The 25,672-nt window shown below is 45.0% G+C and overlaps 1 protein-coding gene across 2 annotated transcripts in view; it reads left to right on the top strand.

Moving 5' to 3' along the window:
- Epac (Exchange protein directly activated by cAMP) overlaps positions 1-25,672 on the top strand; it is a 794,549-nt gene that overhangs the window by 65,742 nt on the left and 703,135 nt on the right. For both annotated transcript variants that reach the window (XM_050187979.3, XM_072286537.1), the window contains exon 2: positions 18,700-18,741. The gene's annotated coding sequence lies outside the window, so the exon portion shown is untranslated. The remainder of the gene's footprint in view (positions 1-18,699; positions 18,742-25,672) is intronic.

Consider the following 25,672-nt stretch of genomic DNA (forward strand, 5'->3'; position numbering starts at 1 on the left):
GCCATCTGCAGGTCTCTTTGTTTACAGAGTACGATGTGTTCATGGTTCCGAGTCTTTCCTTTTCTTCTTGTTCTATGTGGTATTTGTGATATTTTCAAATAAGAAGACCTCACCCACTATTTATTCTATTTTAACATTATTTAGTAGCGTTGCCTTCAGTGACCGGCCCTACTGTACGTGACCCGCACTGTCTGTGTTCTGTTTTAGTCTGAGATTTGTCATCTTCATCTTTCTTTCCTCCTTCTTGCTCTTCTTCACATCTTCCATTTTTAGGTTTCTATCTCCTCCCTTCTGAAGGCTAGGCATGCGTTCGGCCCCTTCCGGTTGCATTGCCAGCCTGCTGCTCGCTTTCCGATTTCTGTCAATATTATATGTGTTTTCAAAAGAAATAATAATAATAATAATAATAATAATAATAATAATAATAATAATAATAATAATAGTATTCTCCAGCACCTGTCATTGGAGGAAACTATAATCTAGACCTTCGGTCGCGTAGCTAGCGCCGGAAGCGCCGGAAAAAAAGATCGAGCTATACACCTCGCTTCCCATAAGCCAAAGCGCGCGCGTCTCTGCCTAAGTACGCTTCCGCATTGTGCTCGATCTAGGGAGGTATTGTCGCACGATCACTTTCGGCGATGCCGATGTCTTCGCCTGACGAAGTGCTAACCCAGCCAAACAGCTCGTGCTGTTTTGCTCAACTAGCTAATAAGCGCGCACTGAAAGTGATATCGCTGGAGAGCCTTAGCAGAGCCCCATAAAACAGCAGCGCCAGTCGTCACTGACCAGCGTGAATTTCTGCGCGCGTCTTTTATGTCAGGGATAGTACAAAATGAAGGAGAAACGAATGGTCACGCATGATCATTAACCACTGGCCTCGCGTGCAGAGACACGGTCGTCTAACAGACTTCCGTATTAGTTGACATGATGTCCCTGCGGATGAGAGTGGCGTGGTCTTCGATCGTTAATGTGCTCACATATTTCTCGACTGGTGACAGGTCCCGTCCCCACGTCCGAATGTTTTATAGCGTCAAGTATATTCCGGCACTCTTTCTTTTTCCTTGTTGCCAGTGTATGCGTGTTTACGCGACCCTTCATAAACGCGAGCCATCTAGACAAACGCTTCATTTCAGTTTTTTCATCACCTTCTACAGCGTCTGCCGAAATTTCCATTGAGCAGTTGTTCTCAGTCTTCGTGTGTATTTATTATATTGTGTTTCCCTTAGTCGTACCCAACCTGATTGCGCTAATTTGGAACTGTCAACAGTCAGCAAGTGTGATGCTCACCGTTATCACAATTTGGACAGCTCACCAAAACGAGATTCTTTTATTACCATATCAAATACATGGACAATTGAGGCGCATTTTCGCCGTGGTTGTTGGCGTCGCCGCCGTCGTGACGTGCCATATAAAGGCCAAATGCTATATAACATCCTGACTGCGCGCAGTATGCTGTGAGTGCGAGAGAAAGCGTGAGAGGTTTAGCTCTAAAGAATAGTGGCTCGATCTCGCGTACGCACGGAAGGAAAGCCGGGAGGAATCGCGCCATCTTCCATCGCGCGCAAGGCAGCAGGCGGAAGGGGGGGGGGGCGTTCTAATTCGGCAGCGGCAGCGTATAGCGTGGCTGCGTGGTCCCTATCTTGAAAGCGATCTGCCGCTCTTCCTCACACCAGCGTTTTGACATCGAGTGTCGGCGGTCATCGAGTAACACGTCCTAATGTTTGCCTGCGTGCGCGTTACACCATGCTTGTTAATTTAGTTAGTAAGCGAATGTTTACAAGTTTATGCAGCCAATGAAACTACGTTCCTTACTTCGTATAGCCCTCTAATAATTTGCTGTTACAATCGATGGTTCACTTTTCGGGCGAAGCTGCCACGTTATTTTTTTTTCCAGAACCTCGGCGTCTTTCTTCTATAGAAATTAGGTTCTTTCATTAATTGAATATAGCAACTAAGCGGGTCATTTTTTCTTGATTGCTTCAAGTTCGCGTTCTTGGCTGATGTGTGCTGTTTCAAGTTTCTGCTTCTGCAATCTGATCCTGGTTTGTCACTGCAATAAACTAAAAACACGTGGAATAGACTGTTCTCTAATTTAATGACATGTTTCACTTGCATTTGTTTTTCTAAATGCCGAAAGTGCTTAACAAATGTTCTCGTACATTGTTTTGGCCGCACAGGAGGTCAATATGGCAATAATTGTTTGTGTTGTGAATGAGAGGGCTTCTCTTGATTCTCGAAACAAAGCTGTAGGTACCATGTTCAATGCGTATACTCTAGTAGTGCTGAGGGCAGCTAATGTTAGCAGAACTAACATTACTTGGCCTGGCTTCTAACTAATCGCGACTATTTCATTAATCATTTCACATGCAAAACTAATTTCTTGAGTGAAACGTAAAAGGCAAGCGTGGTCTGTGTTCTGTTTCATGAGATTTGTTTGTTTTTGGGCTGTCATTCTCAAAATTCCGAGAAATAGCTTTGTCAAGAATATAAGACAAAGTATGAGCAGATTTAGTGATAGAATGGTGTGGCAATATAACCCGCATATACCGCATGCCATATGGAAAGGCGCGATATGTACATATACCTGAATAGATATATACACACGGCAATCAACCAGATTTTCTGCGAAACGGGATCTTGAACGCAATCGCGTTAATAACATGAGAAAGTAAATGAAGCATTGGATGAATTTCTAGTTAGCTGGTTATAGATCTGGTGGCATCTTCAATTGCTTAATTCAAGTTATTGGAAATGTGCGGAATAGGTGGATGTCATTTCACAAACGATAAGGCAGGACGCTACGTGAGAACCAGGATTGCTGGAACGTACTCATGCATGTGCATTGCATGATTCCAGTGTTCGCGTGTGACCTACGCGTGACGCATGACAGGAATTATCCCAGATGCAATTAATCCAGCAGTTCGCACTTCGAGGCACTGTGCCACATTCGATGTATCATAAGCTGACTGTGATTTTTCTTGAAAAAGTTGAGGACTGTCAACTATTGTAACCATGTTATTGCCACGCTTGCACACATCAAATGAATCAAATGTGACAGCATTTTCGATTCACACACTGCCCTCGTGTTGAACGAAATACAGATATGCTATGCTTTATTTCCCATATTACGCTAGTGTTGAGTTTCAATAAAACGGCACCAACACGCATAGTAGGATCCTGTTTACTTCAAGAACGCTGAAGCGTAGCTGATTCAGGATTCAATACTCATGAGTTAAAGCATGTCTGATATTCTAAATCCGGACTAGCAAATCGAGAGGTTTGGTCCTATATGCGAGGCAAGATAAGTATGTACGTGTAAAATCATTGTAACAAGTCTTGACAAGATTACAAGTAATGTTTATGGAATATCAGAAATCGTAATTTCGTCAGATGTTTTCTACTCGCGGGTGATGAAGTTTTAAGGTTCGCCTTCGAACGTTTGTTCCTCGTCAGCTCAGGTATATGACATTCCATATCGTTTGTCCTTTTTTCTCTTTCAGTTAGGATAACGCTAATGACAGGCACTACAGTTGCTCAGCGATCGCTCCAAACTTGCGTAGATATTTCACTCCTTATGGCCGAGAGAAGTTTCGGTGGGAGCTGAACGCGCATAGGAAGCGACTTGCTGCTCACCTGTGAAATTCCCCCTTAGAGGCAACCACATTCTGAGAGAGAGGGAAAGTTAATTGTTTTCGATCTGTCCTCTCTGCACTCTTTGCACGCTGTGCTTCTAACCTGCTCGGTATTCACCTCCAATGCCTCTCACATTTTTGCTCAACGACCAAGCGCGTAGGACATTAGGTACAACAGAATCGAAATATCGGCTGCTCTTGTTGTAAAACGATAACGTGATTTGCCAACAATATAACAGTTGTAAAGAAGCACTGACTGATTAAAAGTGATTCAAGCACACGAAGCACATCGGGCTGTAGTTCAACGCTTGAGGAAGGACCCAGTTAAGCACTGCCCTCATTGAAATTAATTCTATTGCTCAAAACAACTGTAAGAATGTTATTGCATCTTCGCTAATATTTACAAGGTTACTGCGTCAGATAAAAATGTTCATCTTTAAAGTGTTTAGGTACTGTTCGCCGCCAAAGTCGAGGCTTTATGTACTAGCGCGAACACACGATTTCAAACCTAAATTCGCGTCGTTCGCAAAAGTGCCTGTGCAGACACATACATATGCGCGCGTGTATGCTGCGCTGGCGCAAACGCAGTTTCAGTCGAAAAGGTTAACCTATCCCGCACACTTGGAACGGTCGTAAACAGGTAGCACTTGACGTCTTTTTTTGTTGTTGTTGTTACCTTTCTGTACCAACGAATCTTTTGTCTTTGCGGTCACGTCTACGCGTCCTATGTGCGTCCACTTATCTCTATGGAGCGTCGCTGTGTGGCGACCGCCGCACACTCCAAAAGTGCAGATGGTATCGAACGAAGCCCTCGTGCACCCTCAGAGAACTTGTGTTGGCGAGGTGCATTGTGTAGGTGTCGCTTCCGTAGTCGCTGCTGGTGTGCGATGGTTTACCTGTCCGTGCGATCGATAGGAAACGAGCCCCGGCCAGAGTGAGGCTTTGCACGTGGTATCGCCGAATGTTTCCGTGGTCTTTTGTTCCATTCTCTCTCACGTTTGCTTCTTCTCCGCTCGACGAGTAAGAAAGCACACCGCTCAATTCAATGCTGATGAAAGTCACAAGTCGTTCTGTCACGCCCTCTCACGTTCTCCAGTCACAATCAGCTTGCCCCTCTCTGGACACCCCGTTCTGCACTGTTTATTTTTATCTCTTTCTTTCTTTTTTCTTTTTGCACGCTCGGGATGAGCGTTCGTTTTCGACCGAGGGTACTTCAACAAAACAATTCCGGTCACTATGGATGTCTTCTTCTTTCTTTCTGAGCGGATACTCACTTCGTCACGTGTGGTACTTCACCCGGAGCCCGTCCGGAGCGGGATTTTTCGGAGCGGCGGATGTCACAAGCGCGAAAAATCGCAGCGCATAATCAACTAATTAACACAAATTCACTAAATATATTTTTCATTAAATACTTTAGGGCACGTATTGCAATTTAGGAATTGTAGCAGATGATATGCAAGGCCTATCCGTTCGGAACAAATTCCAAGGATCGCATAGGTTTCAAGATATGCACCATGAAACATGCGGTGAAAATGCTCAGTTGTTCCTCTTACTTCTTTTACTAGACCCAACTTTTAAAAATTGAAGCACGAAAGTAACTGGAACACCCATGCATTTTCTCGCAACTTTTGGGAAGGAATGTCTCGAAACTGTTGTCATCCTAAAATATGTTCCAGTTTGATGGGCCTTGCAAACTTACCATCTGAAATTCGTAAATTTGAATGTGCCGTAACGGGATAAATTAAGAAACTAATTAGTACTTCCTATGTTGTTCAGTTAATTATTCATTTCAATTTGTCATGCTATAGTAATGTCATCCACTTTGCGTAATCCAGCTCAATGACTAGAATTATACTATTTGCCTCAGGTGATTTTTCAACATTTTTGTGGTCCGTTATATCGCTGTGCAACCACGTGCACAGCGATATAAACATTGAAGATACGTTCATGACGGTATAAAAACAATCGAAAACAAGTGCATCAAGAAAATGCCAACAAAACCTAATTGATACATTGCAAGGGAGGGGAAGAATAGGAAGTTTGGTTCACCACAGGTGCACTGCTGTCTCACTTCCTTGGTCCTTTGCGTTTTTTCGGAGTTTTGTCAACCAATGTTGTCGAAGGTGTTGTATGACTCGCCAAGATACCTCCCCTACCGGAGGCCGTGGGTGCCTTCCCCTCCCGTCGCTACCATAGCAGCCTGCAGAAGACCTCGATCTGGTAGCAGCGAGAGCTCCGTCATGACTACGCCAGATCTGAAACCGGGCCAGGGGCAACGGACTGTCTCTGAAAGCAACCGCGAATGTAAGCGATATAAGGGTGCAGAAACAGACGTGGAGTCTACGCTTGTTGATGATTGTGATATAGCGGACATCAGTGACCTGGACGATGAATGCTTCAGGCTTGTGAGCCAACGCGAAGAGGGGACCGTCGTAATCCCAGTGATAATTACATCTGTCACGGAAGGATGTAACCTGAAAAAAGTAAATCCCATTGCTCTGTCTACGGACATTGAAGAAATCCTTGGCGCATCGCCAGTTAGGAGTCGATTTACTGTTCTACAGGCTCTTATTTTGGATGTCCAGACAGAAGAACATCCGAACGCCCTTCTCAGTTGCAAGTTAGTCCCAGGGATTGTATGCTCAGCACGAGTGCCCACCTCTTACCTGCAAAACACTTGTATTATTAGAAGAGTGCCGAAGTGGTACGCTGACGATGAACTGTTGGACTGCCTAAAACCACAAGGGGTTTATCATGCAAGGGGAGTTACATGACGCGTCCAAATTTCTGAGTCCGAATATGAGTCCAGGCGAACCAACACCGTGGTTCTCACATCCACTCAAAACACGGACCGTCCAGAGAAGAGCAACTTGGACTTCACAATACGTGAGACCATCGATTACGTTGAGACACAGCCTCGATGTTTCAAGTGTCAGCGCTATGGACATCTCGCCAAGTACTGCCGTGGTGAGCAGCGATGGAAGAGGTGAGGAAGATCGCATGATTTCAGCACATGCAGGCGCAGCGAGAACTTTGTGCAAATTGTAGTGGCGCCTACCCAACTAGTTATAACAGAATGGAGAACTCGGCTAGTTGGTTCACTTGCATCTTGAAACTGTAAAAGCACACAAAGACAAGAAGCGAAGAGAGTGGACAGGAGGAAGCGCTTCGTCTTGTCCACTCTCTTCGTTTCTTGTCTTTGTGCGCTTTTACAGTTTCAAGATGCAGCTAGTTGTAGCAAGTGTCCTACGTGGACAGTGGCAATAATGCGAAAGAAAACATTCTTCTTGGGAACAAAGGCAAAGGATGAGAAGAATAAGACGAGGAACAAGGCGGAATGTCTCAGACTGTCAGACAACATCACTGGAAGTTCAAATAGAGATACCAAATTCCCGAGCCTGAAGCCTACATCAGAAACCCAGGACACAGTGGTGACATCGCATAGCGGACCGGCTAAAGCAGTGAAATCATTGAACAGAGACCCCATATACGAGAAGACTGCTGAACAACCTGAACAGCGAAGTTATGTGTATGCACTGCAGTGACCCCATTTGTGTTGCGGTGAAGCACCACCACCACAGGAGGACTGTCAACAGGTGCTACGGGCTCTCTTCAAGGCCCTGCGATCGCACATAGAGAAGATGCTGGCTAGCTCCACGAAATACATGCTAGAAGTAGCCCTGGCTCTCCAGCCGGTGATCCTAAGCTCTGCCTCCTCTAACACACCTATCAACATGGACAAGGTCACGACACAGTATTCACGGTCTCGTCCAAAAGTGCCGCTTCTTATGCAATGAAACTATGCGGGTCTTGCGTGTCATTTACTTAAACTGCCGCTTTTCTTACGTATCATACCTGTGCCAATGTTGGCCCTGTCCGAGTCTGGCCTTCCAAGTTCCAGTTCAATTGCTGGCTATGTCACACGTGGAAACCAAAGCATTCCGACATTTCCGAACGGAAGCGCCATGCTATATGTCAGACGTGAAATACCACATTTCGTCCTACCAGTTCAAGACCTCTGCAGCAGTGCTTTGTAGGTCACTGCTGTGCAATTGCGCTCTGAAAACCGAAGCCTCAGCATGGCGTCCGTATATATTAGCTCGCATCACACGGTCTCGATGGGAGATATCATAAGGGGCCTCTGCAGCCGCTGCCCATCTCCGAGAAATATATGCGGGGTCTTTAACGCGCACCATACTCTCTGGGGTGACAAGGTGATTGATTTTCGTGGGAAACAAATTGTCAGTGCTTTAGTTTCTGAGGGACTCTGTGTGGCGAATGACAGACAGCGAACGTTTTTCCGACCACCCGCCTCTTACAGTATTATCGATTGCACTCAGCGGCATTCTTGTATCATCACCAACGAGTAAAGATAGAATGGGCAGCGACCATTTTCCTGTCTTCGTCAACATTGCTGATTTCGAACTACCGGCTGAAGGTCCTGTTCTGTGACGCATTGGGACATGCATGGAGTGGGCTGAGCCCCTCCCGGCGATGCCGAAGCCTCCCTTTCCCCCTCACACACACCTAAAGTGTCATTACTAGAGCTTTTTCAACCACATCATCAGAGGGGTTTCTTTCGACTTGCCTCCAGCTTTTCACTCAAAATTTCATTGTGGCTAATAGCTTACTACATCATTATTGGCGCTGGCGTCCAGGGCTTTTAATTCATATTTTTGCTTTATTTCTGCAAATCCTGACGATAGGAGGCCAAGCATATTGAAAGGAGCAGTGGCGGCTGCCTCATCCGTATTTTGTCACTGCAACATTGCTTTAAGTTTTCGCTGTAGACACTATGCACATACGCAATATATTTAAATATATACACCAGACAAATTTCATTATATTTTTGAAAGAGAAGGAGGTAGCCAATCAACAATCAACAATTAGCGTATGCCTAGAGAATGAATATGTTGCTGTATGTTCACCTCCCTCCAAATTGCTTTGCGTGCTTTTTTGACCCTGAAAAAAACCTATAGACTTCAGTGACCCCTTCGGCAGAGTCTTTTATGAACGGCGTGTGAAATGCACGTGAATGATATGTGTCTCAGTATTGCTTCTCTTTCCAGTAAACAATGCTAACGACCCATGAAGCAAAAGTATTTCTGATAATTCATAACATTTATTAGGGATGGAAACGTCGTCACTTGCATGCAGAAATCATAAATGTATACAGGGTGTCCCAAAAAACAATCACTCACCAAGATTTAAGAAAGAGCAATGCGTTAATCGAAGAAACTCTGGTGCATATTGTTTCCAGTACACTGGAGTAGCTGCTAGTAATTTTTTCGTTACTGAGGATTAATTAGGTCATTGTAATTAATTATCTAACGCAAGACGTACTATCCTAATTATCAAAGTGTCAACGAGGCATCTGTAGGCAGTGCCAATGGACATCTAACTGCGGCATTTTCAGTGACGTACTAATTGCGTACTATTTTCTTATGATTGATAAATAAACCCCGCGAAATATGCAGAATACCCGGTTACTGCGCTTCCACCCGCATCATAAACAGGCGCTCTCGAACAGGTTCCCTCTGAGTTATCCAGAACGAAATAAAGCAAATAAAGAAAAACATCGTGGTCGAGCTCATGCCTTACCGGCCGCGCCCCGGCTGACGTAACACGTCACGTTTGGTGTTAGTTGGAAACAAGCTGTGATAGCTGTGGTCTTAGTGTAGATAAAGTGCACGGATGTTTTTTTTTTGCCACAAAACCTATCACTACAAAAGCGAATTGACGACGTCAGTACAAATGTTTAAATGCGCGTTTTGTTTCGTCCCACTCACCATGTATTTCTCTAATGAACATAAGGTAAACATGGGGCGCTATAACGTAAAACTATTGCAAACTTTTCTATTCCAATTCTGCAATCAGCCCTCCGCGATTGGTCAAAAACAGGCATCCCGATTGCCAATTGGGCTCATTTAGAAGTGATATGTTTTCTTTATTGAATGAATCGGTTTTGCCTTTTCTCTACACCTGGCTCGTTTCTCGGTCTGTTTGTATTGCTTTTATTTTTCGCCTCGAACCTGTTTTTGCAGCACGCATACACTGTCATGAAAATAAAACCGTCATTTTAATTTGACTTCGTTCCGAAGGTTTCTTTGCCAGTCGGGAAAAATTGTACGCAATTAGCACATCGCTGAAAACACCGCAGTTAGATGTCATTTGGGGTGCCTAGAAATGTCCCATTGACACTTTGATAAATAGGACAGTACTTCTCGAGTTAGATAATTAATTGTAAAAACCGAAATAAATATCTGTAACAAAAAAATTACTGGCGGCTGGAGTAACACTGCTGCTCCTTTTTTTTACGTCTTGGTGCATGATAGTTGGAGCACCCAGTAGAGTTCACTCAGTAACCGAAATGAGGCCAAGCCGGATTCATTCGAAATCAGAATCACCAGCAGTCATGCGCAGCAGCGCTTATATTAGGACTCACAGAAAAAGAAAGAGAGCAAAGAGAGAGAGAGAGGGAGGCTGCAGTTTCGCCGCAAAGCGAATCAATATTGGTAATAGCCAAGTATACGACATTTACACCAAGGAAGATTGCCCCACCGAGAATGCCAGATTATTGGTGGCGCGAGAGGACTCAGGCTGTAAACTGAGCTGTCTCCTATATATACATATATATGGGGTTCGGAAAGCTGGTCGGGTCACAGCCCCCTCCCCCCTTCCCCCGGAAAAATAAAAAGTTTCCACCTATACTGGAAAGGTTCGACCAATCAAGCCATTTGAAGCCCTAGCATTGAAGTTAGGCAAGTCGCTCGTTTGTCTTGCGAATGCGTTTGCTCCAGCATACTCTTCCGGCAGGTCAGCGGGCACAACCAATCCGCTTCCGCCACTGTCGTCGTCTCTGAGGCATGCTCCTTTCACACTGAGATAGTTGGAACAAGCTAGAAGCAGCCTTCGACGTCGCTATGTGGTGGGACCTGACCTTATCAGCAATCAGATGCAGACTAACCTACCGGTTGAGAGAGGACCTGATCGACTGAAAGGTTTTGACGAAGTTTGGGCCAGAGGGGTTATGCCACATTTATGGAAGGTAGCATGGGTGGTACGGACTCGTACAGACCGGTATCGCTGACCGCCTGCGCAGCGACGCTAATGGAGGAGATGGCGCGCACAAGACTCACTTCGTGCGTCGAGCAGAGTCATAAACTACTGTCGTGCATGCTGGGTTTCGGCGGCGTCTAGGTGTGCAAGATAATGCGCTGAACCTGCTAAGTCACTTAGAATATAACAATGCAGATGGCCTGTCGACACTTGCTCTTTTTGTGGACGTCTCCAAGGCTTACGACCACGTGTCTCAAACAGCCGCCATCAGCCAGTTGCAAGCATTAGGTGTCACGGGTTATATCTTGCATTTAATACATATTTTTCTCAGTGATAGCCGCGTCAAAGTTCGTCTTGGCGACACTTTGAACGATGGAATTGGTATATTTCGTCGCGTACCACAGGGAAGTGTTTTATCTCCCTTATTATTTAACATCGCCATGAGGACTCTCCTAATAGTACCAAACCATCGAAGACCCATGAAGATGTCTATATATGCCGGTGATATCTGCATATGAGTCTCCGGCTACCAGCACCATCGCCTGGCACGAATAACCCAGGGAGCAGTAAATGCCATTCAGAGCCACTTGACACGCTTGGCTTATCACTATCAGCATAGAAATCGTCATTCATACTATTTTCTGGAATTAAAAGAAAATCTACAGGTTTGATGATGAATTTGAGCGGGTACCAGATTCGATAAGTCACCATAGTCGGATTTCTTGGCATTACTTTGGACCTCAAGCTACTCTAATGCCGCGCTGTTGACCACCTCTGGTGTTATGGTCACAGAGGCTTCATGTGCTCAAGCGAGTCGCTGGCATATGCTGGGGCAGCCATCCGATCTCGATGCTACGACTACATACAGTGTTGGTTACAAATCGGATCCTATACCAGCTACCTCTTATGTCACCGCCAGATAGCCAATACGAGCACTTAAAAACCATACATCGAAAATGTCTTCGGCTGGCCTTGGGCGTCCCTCACCCAGCAACGAACAAAAAAGGGCTCTACGAAGCTGAGTCACGACCTCTGTGACGTCAGGCTTCCCAGACTTTCATGACCCATTTGCTACGTGTGAGTGAGTATTCGCCCGGGAAAGCCCCTTTTAAGATATGTAGGTAACAGGCCGTGCTCACATTTTTAGGCAGCACTGAACGCGCTTCGATTCTTAGGATTACGCCGCTCTAGGCAGAGGGAAATGGTAGACCCACTCTGGGAATTCGAGGATATAACATGCAACTTAAGTTTACCACGACTGCAGTCAAAGAGGTGCGTTCCAGCTTCAGAAGCCAAGTCACTAGTTCTGGAACATTTGAACACGACTTACCCGAATCACCTTCAAGTACAGACAGATGGCTCTGTCAAAGTAGACGAAAATCACTGCGCAGCTGCTTTCTATATTTCCTCTCTGAGGTGTGCGGGGTTTGGCCGTGTGGACTGTATAGCTTCGTGGAAAGTAGCTATACAGGAAATAGCTACTTCGGGGAAATAGCTGCTGCTTTGCGCAAACTAAATGCATTGCCTCCACACGATGTGGTCCTCCTTACGGGTTCCAAGCCCACGTTGCAACAACTCTACCGTGGCCTACCGTTTATCAATTTCCCACGTAAATCACTAGCCCTCGTGAAAAAACTCGGCAACAAAGGCTTCACGGTAAAGTTTCAGTGGATTCCCTCGTACAGTGCATTGCTGGCAACGAGAATGCTGATACTATTGCATAAGTAGCGCTCCATCGACCTGCCAAATTCAAGGGCCCGAAGAGCAATCAAGTTAAAACTTGACATTCGAAATCACTTTGGGTCACTTTGGGTTCCACCACATATGCCACGCGTGACCAGGAAATTTCGTCAAGAGGAAGTCTTACTTCTACATCGAATAAGGACAGGATCTGCTAGTACACCAGCATGGTTATTTAGGACGGGGCACATCAATTCTCCTAACTGTGTGACAGGCGACGAGACAGGAGGCATTGACCACTTTCTGTGTCCGTGCTCAGAATTCCGAGACGAAAGAGACTTGCCATTTGTTGGGCGTGTTGGTAAATTGAAAGCATATTTAGCGCCAGCAAACAAGGACGGAAGGGAGACGACAACACAATGCGCATTGTGTTGTCGTCTCCCTTCCGTCCTTGTTTGCTGGCGCTAAATATGCTTTCACGAAAGAGACGCTCTCCTTAAAAATCTCCAACAAAAGCACCTTCCACATACGTGCCTGCAACACTTTGTGCTCCCTCTCTGTATCTTATCATTCTATTCCCTGACCCCCCCCTCCGCCAGAGTAGGGTAGGCAACCAGTTGCACTTCTGGTTAACATCCCTGCCTTGTCTCTTTATTTTCTCCTCCTTGTGTTCCCCGAAGGACCAGCGGCCTTTCCGCCACCGACAACCAACGGACGGTTAGGATACACAGCCTCCACATGGTCTTAGCATAACAAGGAGATGGTAGCTATGAATGACAGGGAACATTAACTGGAAACAACAGCAAAATGATGCACCTGAACAAGCGTGCAAGCGTGCATATTTTTGTGCCTGCGCACTTTAAAAGGGCCCCCACAAGGCTTGCTCATTCCAAACTGACAAACAACTGTCGTACATCTTTCGGCGACAATGATGTATGCAAACTATTACACCGATATGTGTGCTGACGAAGCAGCTTAAGATGCAAACTAAAGTAAAACTCCGTCTCATAGGAGCCGCCATTCACACCTGCTGCAACTATGTCACAGGGACAGCCACTTGTGTTCACACTGAGAGTACCTTCTTCCCTCCCTCTCCTTTCTTCCTTTTCATCCCTTAAACATGTTCCCCCGTGTAGGGTAGCAAACTGGACGTGCGTCTGGTTGACATCCCTACCTTTCTTTGCTTCTTTTCTTCCTCCTCCTCCTCCACTTCTGCGTCACAGACACAGCTTTAGCGAAGATCGCTTCCACAAGTGCGCCATGCAGCAAGAAAAGAAATAATAAAAGAATATTGGCAAATATCGGCCAATCCAAACAACTTGTACATGAAAAATAGCGAATTTATATAATGTACTTCTCACACACCTTTGAAGTCGTGGAGGCCCATTTTGCCATTGCCCGAAATCTACCCGAAGCTAATCAAAGGTGCTTCGTTGTAGCAGTTGCAAAAGTATGTGCATAGTCATTCATTCGCTTTGCCTAGGCCTTTTAACATGTTTCGCTATATGCGAATTTAATACTTCCATACTCTTCCTTATATCCAAAACGTGTTCCCGTTGCTGCGCATACTCTACGGACGTCGACATCTGTTGTGAAATTCCCGTTAGCAGCTTCTTTGTAAATGCCGTCCGAAATCGGCGATGTAAGCATCAAGCGGGCCCGGCGGCTCCGATATGGGAAAAAGCCATGCGGGAGCAGCCATTGGGGGTGTAGTTGGGGGGAGGTTATGTTGCTTGGGAGTGTTGGTCGAGATAATGGGAGTGATTGCTTGTCTTCTTGGGAGAGGCTATAACTCGTCTCCTTGCACTTTCACTTCATGTCTAATTTTCTTCTATCACCGCTATTGTTAAACGTTTTGAAGATTATTGCGATAGAATACCGCTTCGAGGACGCTTTACAACTTGCCCTGTATAAGCGAAATTTCCTTCGGAGCCTGGTGAAGGGTGCAGTAAGTATGACGTAGCAAAATATATTCACCATCTCTGTTATGTACATACGTTGTGAAAGAAGCGCAATATTGTTTTACGCACGCGTTCGACTACTTCGTCATTGTTTGTGTTTTGCGGCCATCGTTGGCTGTTTTTGTTGCCTTCATCTGTGGACCCTTAATGTTTTAAAGCGAATAGCTTTCTTTGGCTCGTTCGATCGTTTTTCATGGGGTTGATGATTGGTGAATAACGCCCACGATACAAAGGCGCCGATGCTAAGGGCGCGTGCTGTCACACAACCTAGTGGCGGGACCCTTTCATCGCTGAACACCAGCTACACTTCTCTTTGAGACGTACGTGCTGCCACCTATACTGTTTCTACAGATATGCTGCTGAACGGCTCTCTTCTCTAGGGGACTGCAGAAGGTAACAACGAACACTAACTAAATATTCTCACAGCAACAAATATGCATGTTGCAAATCATCATTCCTTTAATAACGCTAATCGCTTTTAGGAAACATTGAGCTATTCATTACGTTCTGACAATCATCCTCGATGGTTCTCGCACAATTTCTTTTTTTAATTGTTGCGCTAGCGATTACACGGAAATTCGAGGCGGATTTTCAACGTCGCCGTGGCCGTATTGTTTCGTATAAAGAGCAAGTGTGATTGCACCACGCAAGCCGTATGCTGTGGACGAGAGCGAAAGCGAGCGAAGGGGGGAGGGGGGCCGAGAGCAACGTTGGTCTAGTGTTGGAGGTCACGTGATTAAGGGAGCGCAAACGGAGAGGGTAGGGTGAGCCTGCGTTAACGTGATTAAGCGCGCGCTAGAGAAAGCGCGTGCCACGGCTGAACACATACGTGGCCAGCACGCCCTATCTTGGTGGCAATCTGCGGCGGGCGCGCAGCAGAGCGAGCCGAGGTGGCTGACGGCTTCCTTTGCTCAGTCTCACCCCGCGCCTAGAGTTGTATGTCACGTCATATCAAGTTTCGCAGATGGGCTGCATTGAGAGACAAAAGAATCGTTCGCTCGCGTGTGTTTGCCCTCTCCACCAAGCCAACGTTGTGGCAGCGACCTGTTCGGGGCCGTCGCGGAAGATGTGTTCATTTTTGCCTGCGCTGGCGCGTGACACCATGCTGGTTAACTTAATTTGTGAATGAATGTCTGTTGCAATTTATGCGGCTGATGAAACTACAGACCTTATTTCGTACGGTTCTGTAATACACTGCTATTGATATCCACGTTTCGCCTTCCGGGCGAAACCATACGCATATCTCCCTCTTTTCCTCGGAAGTTTCGCAGCTGCATACCTGTATCGCTGCCTTGTGTCCCGCCATAGCGTGTACTGCAAAAGCGTAGATCCATTGGTCGCAAGAAACTCTGCCGGAGTCATCGCATGGAACTGAAAGGAGAATAAACAAGCGTGGCCGGTCGCAGCTTACGGTCAACGCTTGGATAAACGCTATGAGAAGGAATGTAGGAAAGCGTGGAGAAAATATTATTCTTTCAAACCCTTTTTCCCTTTGTACACGCACCCCAGTCGAGGGCATATGGATTATTCTCATCGAAGTGATTGAGGACACGCTTCTCCATGTTTGCGAAGCTCTTTACGTGCCTTCATGACCACTCGCTTCTAAAGGACGTGGTAATGCGGTACTCAGGACTGCAGCAACTGGTTTCAGCAGCCCCCACTGAAATGCTTGTGCGTATACCGCGACGAAAACTACTCCCAAGAGCATGGAGCTAGTGAAAGTAAATAGATAATAAGTGTTTACCTTAGTACTTACACTGTCGTTAAGTGCAGAGATAGCATGATAGCACCAGCGTCATTGCACTTTATCTAAATGCCATTCAATCCCACAGCGTTGACCAAACCCCACCTGTCGGTCTGCGCAGAGCACAGCAGAGAGAAGGCACTTGGTCTTGTTTGGCTCATAACGTTTTGTACGAAAATTGCTAGAGGTTGTACTCTGGTGCTGCAGCGGATTCGCTACTATGGGAATGGTGGATTTGTGTAACTTTTTTGTGCCAGTGACTTCAAACGTTCTTGTGTCGTTATTTTTCACGCTTTATGTCTTTCTAAATTTTCGAACACTCCTAGCTTTTCTAAACATAGAAGTTAAGAAGCCTCTTCCTAGGAAGCTCCAACTGTTGCGTATTGTGGCATTAATAAAGCAATGTTTTGTTGAAGATAGGTAATTTGGGAAGTCATATAGCCATTTTAAACCAATAGCACGAAGTTTCGGTAAATCCAGGCCCTTCCCGTCATTCCCACGCTGGCTCATCCAACAGTTTCCGCATACAATGGCGCCAGAGTTCTCAGAATAATTAGAGATGAGAGTTTAATGACAGAAAATCTGATAGGCCGGCGGCAGAAGCTTGTCTCCGGTCGATTACTCCACAACAGGAGCAAATGCAGTAATTGACTCCACTCCATGTTCCAGCAGAGAGCTTAAGCACTCGCGCCGTTAAGTGAAGAGGCGAATAAGTGTTGAAAGTGGCACTTCAGGGATATAATTTCGTTAAGAAAGGACAGAGTGTGCCTGTGTTCAATGCTAGGTAATCTTTATTAGCCGCACTCACCATGAACAACTGCGATACACTCATCGCTGTGGCGTTCCGGGACTGATCACAAACTCGCGGTCTCCGCAACCTGCCATAACGGCTGCATTTCGATGGTCGCGGACTATGATAACAGTCACTTTTCGCACCTTGGGAGCTCGTTCTGGAAAATCCCAGGTGATCAAACTTATTCTGATCAAACGGGCAGCTCACCGATTTCAGTCGTAGTGGATAGGTCTCCGGTGAACGCGGCAGAACTGCTTAAGATATTCACGGTGCTCGGTAATTGCTGTGCAGAGGAAGAAGAAAACAAAATTATGGAAAACGGGCAATAAGCGGAGATACCGGAGACGAAACTTTATTCTACTCTCCATGCCGTCTCTTCCTTATCACAGCTTCAGACGATGGTTTCCGAGCGCCTAATCGTAAATATATAAGGGACTCTGGAAAGCGCTCTAGGAAAGTATCGCTTAGCCGCAATCGTCTGGGCTTACTGTCATCAGTGGCTACGTTCTGGTGACGAGAAAGAAGCACTCACTGTATTAACAAAAAGGGCTTCCCTCGCTGGCCCTGTGGTTTGTCTCCTTAGTACGGCAGTTTTTACCACTTCGGTCAGGTCTTGTGCTCAATACGAGCACTTTCGATTCCCTTGACGCACAAAATTTTTTCAAAAGCGTTAGTTTGACGTGACATCGACGAGGAGACTGCACTGTCGTGTTCCACGTCTAAACTCCTTTACACGCACAAATATGTTCTGGCTACCTTGCCATCTTGTCTTTTTTACAGTATATTAGGATTAATAGATCGATTGTTGAACGACTGGCGTCGCTTCTGTTCTCATGAGGACACGCTACAGATGCAAGTTTGACGGGGTTATTTATTTATTTACTTACTTATTTTGGTATTAAAAATTAAGGCAACAAGTGCACTACGTCGCCTGCGTCTTTACTACTTTAACTTGTTCCATGAACGAACAATGATGATAGGCAAATGGATCCTTACAGCTACTTAACACATCGCTACCAACCGGGCGGCAGTAATTTGCAAAACTAATACACACATATGTAAATGTCGCACTTTCCAAAAAACCTATTCTTAGAGACACAGACAGCAAGAAAGTTATGTTAGTCATATTCCTCTTTTGTCTCTTCGCTTCTGTCATGGTTCTCGATTTTTTTTTCTTTGTGCTTTCTCAAAAGTAAAGCTACATGAGAGCCATCTCTTAGCTGTAGTGCATTTTGCAATTGCGCTATACGGTTACCTTGATGTAACATCATTATTTTTGTTGACACTAAAAAGATAATTCCTTCAACACATGTAATTAACTCCGCCAGGGTCGCGGATCTCTTTTAAAAGACGTGCGCCCCAGCCTTTGCTGTCATGATTACCATCATAAGCATTATCATCATCATCGTAATAATCGTCATCGTCGTCATAATCACCATCATCATCATCATCATCTTAATGTAGGTGCACGTGAAAAGCCGAACCAAAGTAAAACCGGAACAAAATATCCATCCGCATGTCTTGCACTGGTTCTTGTGTTAGCTCGGAATGAGCAGCTTGACAATCTTTCGATGAGCTTAAGAGCTAATAAAAAGCGAATAAGAGGTTCGATCTCTCTTTTTTTTGTGCAATGCTTTCCCTTACCCTTCTTTACCTGTATATTTTGCATTTCTTATAATGTCGTTGTTCGTCCCCCTTACTCAATGGCCTCTGGGCCCTGTAAGGTATTCTAAATAAATAAACTACTGATCCAGCAATGCAGTAACTGCGCTTCTACGTAGTACTCATAACGCACACGTATTAAATAAAGCGTGCTTCCTTTCACTTCAGGTGGAGGCTTAGCCCGGTGATTCTGGAAGGCGTCAGCGCTTGGTGAGTATACCTTGGGGTTTTTTTTATTTAATGTTTTTAGTACGTGTATCCGCCGGATGAAATTTCCCTTTTTTTTTTGTTTGCCGTGCGCTCACTACTTTCGCTGTCGAGTGAAATATGATCATAAATGTGAAGAGCATTTGCCACGCACTTAGTCTCTTTGTAAATATGTTGCACTAAGCAAGTGAAACATATTTCCACAAGTGCTCCATTCACAACGTGAAATGGCTATGTGAAATGGCTATGTGGAACAGGCTTTCTTGTGCGTCGGTTCTGTTTTTGGGTTGAGCTGCTGGTCACTGTTACTGCATATATGTCCGCCTTAATATGTTTCCACGTAAGTTTGACTAAGCCGAGCATGGTGATCTCGTTTCATATAGCTTCTACCAACTAAATGGATGATACTTGTGTGAACGTTCCACTCAGCGGAACCTACAGAGGCCGTAATTATGAGAGTGAACACACTATACAGCCCCTCATAGTGGCGCTTCCCCCTCTGCTTCCACTTCGACATCCTGATTCATCTGCGGATAAAAGGGAACATTCTCTTTCCTTTCAGTCCCAACACTCAGCTACGTAGAATTTACCAAAGCCAATTCGTCAAACACTAGTGCTCTTTCTTTCTTAATTAGAGATAACGGCATAAATAGAACTAAGAAGGCCTTATTCTTCACGAGTGCAACAAAGGAAGAGAATTAACAATACGTATTCGATCCGCATTTACATATGCAACATTGAGTTAATCGCGAAACGCAGGAAATATTCAATGACTTGACTTTGCTACCGGTTCTTCTCAATAGCGAAGTTGCTCTGAAACCAGTTACCACTAACAAAACGGCAAAGCGCCAAGACTAAATCGCATTCTGCAACAAAGTAAATTTATCGTATGAAACCGTTTAAGTATACTTTCCTTCTTGGATCCTTAACTGGGTAGAGCTGCCTGTAGAATACTTTCGGTGTCCTCATTGTGTAGTATTGTTCGAAGGTATATACTGAGTTTGCGTTGACCTGCAAACGAATTAGGATACCTAGAGTACCTATAACAAAAACAAATAAAAATTAGAAGACAGCTGACATCACTAGTTGTGCTCTACGTCGGTTTTAGTTTTGTATTCGAGGAACACGAGAGTTCATCTAGGTTAGTTACTGCCATCTTGCACATATGTACCTTTGAACGATTCTGCGGTCTGCTTTTATAGATAAATTGGGGCAAAATGGACATCCAGCGCCATCGGTGTACTTCAGTTATTTACTTTGCTCAAAGTCTTTGTACTTTTCCAATTCTCATGGTTTTCATTGCTTTCGATTGAAAAGAAAGTTAATGGAAACAAAATTAGTGAAATTATCCAACCTCTGCATCGCATCGTCATGCACTGCCATGCAGTGAACTTCAGTGCAATGTCCAGTGTGTCTCCTCTTGTATTAGTAACTACATTGGTGCTGCTTTCGTGATTATTATATACGTCGCCTAAGTATACTTCCAGATCTTCAGTTAAAGGCACAATAAGAAGTATTAGACTTAGCTACATTTGTAGATAACACCTCTAACATTGCAGATGTGACAGAAAGATTGAGAGAAAAAGAAATGCAGGAAGGCTTATCATGCAGGTTGCACTTGATTTGCTACCCTTCTCTGCGGTAGAGGGGATGGTGAGGAAAAAAGCGAAATAGAAAAGAAAAAGGATTTGAGGTGGATGCAAGCATATACGGGCATCTTGTATTGAGCAATAAAGTGTTGATCTGGGTGAGTTAGACTTGTGACTTCTTAGTGGCTGTCAGAGCAGAAATCCACACAAGAACAGAACGGCTTAGAGAGTAGGTAAGATTGCTGCACGGATACGTATTGAGCAAATTTTCCGGAAGCCAAAATGGAACCAAGACATGCAAACGTGCGATGACAATACTTTGAAGCTCATCGTTAACCCATTAAATTTGAGTGCGCTTCTTTGGAGTAGGTAACTCTTTCTTCATCGCGTGTAAGGCCTACCGCAATGTATCACAGGCCAGTGCTCTTTTAACTTAAACTGGTGAGTGGCTTTCTTGTTCCCGTTGTTTTTGCTATAGGCTGCATACATATATACGTCATAGGCAAACAAGACAATAAGTTGCAGGAAAATGTTTACATTTTTTGTCAGTGAGACCTGCCCCGCGATCCGCGAAGCTATCGTTGTATCCGGGACACAGCACACCGCCGGGGTTCGGCGGCACGTATTATCCAGCCAGCTGTTAATACACTTCACTTCAAGTGTCACATGGCAGTGCTGCTGATTAATCGTCGTAACCACGATATCCAAGACGTTCAAGCCACTTCAAGCGGCTTTTACAACTAAACCAAAGAATGTATTCGGGGGAGCATTATTGGAACTTGAGAAAACTACATATAGATACTTAGGCGTACCAACGAAGCTCGCTGCTTTAATTTCAAACGCCAGTAGCAGTTGAGAAAATTGGGGGGAAAGTCCGAAAGTGCCTTTCGGCAAGCTCCGGAAAACTTCCAAGATTTGTAAACAACCGCTAGGAGCTGAGGGAGTATTCAACCATTCTACAATAAAATGGTAACGAACGTAACCTTACACTTATTATAAACAAAGTCTACCATAAGTCGCAAGAATACTGCTGTTCGTTTTACTAATAAATTTTACGAATAATTTTTACGAACATTTTACTAATCATCCGCGGCGCTTCGCGCATATAGTCACCGGGAAATGTAGCCATCTGCTGTCTTGCTTAGTCCGCGCGGATGCAGCGTTCTTTTGAAAGTTTTGCTATGTGGAAGCCACAACGGGAATGACACGCCCGCCAAAGAACACGAAGCCCAAAGTTTGACAATAACCGGACGGAAGGACGTCACCTGAGGTATACAGCCTTAATTTGTTTACTTCGTCAGATTTAACGGGGAAACAACTGCTTCAAACAACAGAACAACAAATGTAAAAAAAAAACGGGACTGCTTGCGTCACACGCTTTTTTCGCTATAGCTCGCTTTCATTCGTCCAGAAAAGCTCTCCCACAAAATACACTATATGTCAGGGCGTTCGCGCACACTGTAACGTTTATTTGCGTTACTATCGTTATTATTTGAAGTGAAGATAAACGTACCATATAGAGAAAAGATGGCAACTGTCTCGGCTCGAAGCATAACAATGCCCGTCTGCCTCAAAGAGGAAGGATCGGGAAGGGCGCGAGAATAGAGGACCGAGGAATCGCGTGCAAGAGGTAAGAGAAAAGAGGGATTCAAGAACAACAACAATCTCGACAGGCTTTGTCTCCTGGCAGCGACGGCTGACAGTAGCTGCTTGATCCTGCATTGTGAGCCTTCGGCGGATGCGTTTCCTAAGCGGTTGCGTCTAGACGGGTCGATCGGTTTCCTTCCTTCGGAGGAGCGGACGCGCTATTTTGAGTGAAAATCCTGCGACCAACTTGCCCCTGTTGTCACGTGTCATCAGTCGTCTTCGCACAAGAGCGCCGCTCGTGTAACCGCTGGATTTTCTGTTGAAAGATTCAGTTTTATTCGCCGTCTCATTCGCCGTCTCAAATCATTATCAATTTTGCTAGAGTTATATTCGGCAATAATTTACTCTCTCATTGAATCAATTATTGATTAATAATACAAATATCTAAAGCGAACAATAACCTTACACGCTTGTGTGTGGGTGGACTTGCGCTAAGGCTAGAGACTAAATTTTGGAAGGATTTTGATTTTTTACTTCCGTCTTTATTTTGCTTAGTTAACATACCAGCATGAACTATAGCTCTGGAAACATTTTATTGCCCCTTTTACTGTGCATATAGATGACTACTTCCATGTCTGTGCCTATATTGAACTTTCGGAGCCTAAAAAATGCCTTTTTCTGGGCTTTGTCCTAGCCTGGCTTTGTTTTAATGTTATAAACTTACAGACACCATGGAACTAGGTTTAAGCAAGCCAATTATTGCCAAAAACGCTTTGCCGATGCATAATATGTTATTAAAAGCTTTGCAGCAGACGAGATAATCTCTGTGCGAAAGACTGTAACGGCTCTACGCAACGGTAAACTTCAAGTAGACTTAGTCGACTTAGACCACGTAGACTTAGCATACCTGTGCGCTCACTTGACATATTTAGCCGACATCATCGAGAAACTTGAATACTTTGGCACAACTCTAACCGGGAATACGGGGCTCGAATAAATGCTCAGGAAAGGTACGGCAGAATTCCCAGTGGAGTGGTTGCCGAGTTACTTTGAAATTTGAATCTGTCTCGGACCAACAAATCCAGGGTTTTCGGTACTGAAAGAACTTTTAAAGGTTCTGACCGGCGAACATTCTGCAATTCACTGGGTCGTTGAGTTATCGAACGCTCTGACCTGTGACAATTACGTGTCGCTAACTTCAATGGATATTGAACTTTGGTCTTCTTCATACGAAACCGATTCTCAATAAGGGAAGGCGCGACACGAAACCCCGAAAATCTTCAGGTGGTGTTTGTTCGTCGCTACTTTCTCAACTTTTCTCGCACTGATAACTCGCACTACATTCCAGATAAATCTTGTAACCGACGCAAGTTCCGTCATCACGTTTTATCGAGAAATATACAAAAAGAATTTCAGAAAACGTAGGTTTAGTCGGCTGCGTTCCCTATGCGAATCATAACTAATCTTCAGATTATGTGTGTCTCTAGCTATGGCTATGCCGTTTTGCGCTGAACACGAGGTCGCACGGCGCATTTCCTGCCGCAACGGCCCCAACTTCTAAGGGGGTGAAATTTACAAACGCTCGCGGCACTTAGATTTAGGTGCAGGTGAAACCACGCCAGATGGACTAAATTAATCCGTAGCCCTCCACTACTGTTAACATCTCTTAACATCTCCCAATCTCGTAACAGCTCTGTAGCTCTGGAATGCTGAAGTCAACGAACGAACGAACGAACGAACGAACGAACGAACGAACGAACGAACGAACGAACGAACGAACGAACGGACGGACGGACGGACGGACGGACGGACGGACGTACGAACGAACGAACGAACGAACGAACGAACGAACGAACGAACGAACGAGCGAGCGAGCGAGCGAGCGAGCGAACGAACGAACGAACGAACGAACGAACGAACGAACGAACGAACGAACGAACGAACGAACGAACGAACGAACGAACGAACGAACGAACGAACGAACGAACGAACGAACGAACGAACGAACGAACGAACGAACGAACGAACGAACGAACGAACGAACGAACGAACGAACGAACGAACGAACGAACGAACGAACGAACGAACGAACGAACGAACGAACGAACGAACGAACGAACGAACGAACGAACGAACGAACGAACGAACGAACGAACGAACGAACGAACGAACGAACGAACGAACGAACGAACGAACGAACGAACGAACGAACGAACGAACGAACGAACGAACGAACGAACGAACGAACGAACGAACGAACGAACGAACGAACGAACGAACGAACGAACGAACGAACGAACGAACGAACGAACGAACGAACGAACGAACGAACGAACGAACGAACGAACGAACGAACGAACGAACGAACGAACGAACGAACGAACGAACGAACGAACGAACGAACGAACGAACGAACGAACGAACGAACGAACGAACGAACGAACGAACGAACGAACGAACGAACGAACGAACGAACGAACGAACGAACGAACGAACGAACGAACGAACGAACGAACGAACGAACGAACGAACGAACGAACGAACGAACGAACGAACGAACGAACGAACGAACGAACGAACGAACGAACGAACGAACGAACGAACGAACGAACGAACGAACGAACGAACGAACGAACGAACGAACGAACGAACGAACGAACGAACGAACGAACGAACGAACGAACGAACGAACGAACGAACGAACGAACGAACGAACGAACGAACGAACGAACGAACGAACGAACGAACGAACGAACGAACGAACGAACGAACGAACGAACGAACGAACGAACGAACGAACGAACGAACGAACGAACGAACGAACGAACGAACGAACGAACGAACGAACGAACGAACGAACGAACGAACGAACGAACGAACGAACGAACGAACGAACGAACGAACGAACGAACGAACGAACGAACGAACGAACGAACGAACGAACGAACGAACGAAAAGCATGTTTTTGTAACAGTTTGCCGCGCTAAAGTTTACTGGCGTTCATGGAAAACTACGGACTGTCGAATTCTGGCGTGACGTCACGGCCCGATAGATGCAGGTGTTCTTTCACCAGGAGCCGTTTGAAGCGGGTTGTGCCAAATTTCCAACATCCCTAATAGGACGTTAGTATTGAAGTGCTTGGAAACTACAGACGCTGTAACGTACTTTTATCTGAGTGCACATCACAACCTGCCCTTATAAACAGTTCTAATCGTCATTATTACCGGTCAGAAAGAAACAAAATCACATTTTGTTTCGTATTAGAGCGTTGCAGCATGATTTTGAAGTAGTTCAGATCAATAAATTATGTAATTAATCTTGTCGACTTTGAGTATCATGCGTATAAATGTCTTTCTGACACACATGAATAAAACAATTTGTTGTAATTTTCTAATGGCTTTTCTTCATTAGATATGTTCTATGCACCACGTCGTTGAAGAATATTTGTTTATTCACTGACTGAATGAGTAATAACAACTATAGTTCGTTGGTACCAAAAAAACATCAAAAATAAAAAACACAAATCATATACAAGCTTTGCTCCAATCCGATGAGCAGTACTTCCAGTACCGAGTACATGGCCAATTATCGAAATGAGTACTTGAAATACCACTGCGCCAGAAATAGATTGTGTCAGCAGTTCGCTTCAGGTCAGGTTATGCGAGCTGCGGCGGATCGTTGGCATATGAAGAAGTCCACTGTCCGTTGCAAGAGAGCACCATTTGCATTTATCAAGCATATAATGCACCCCGTGTTGA

This window comes from Dermacentor andersoni, chromosome 2 (genome assembly GCF_023375885.2).
Source record: "Dermacentor andersoni chromosome 2, qqDerAnde1_hic_scaffold, whole genome shotgun sequence".
In the NCBI taxonomy this organism is placed as follows: Eukaryota; Metazoa; Arthropoda; class Arachnida; order Ixodida; family Ixodidae; genus Dermacentor; species Dermacentor andersoni.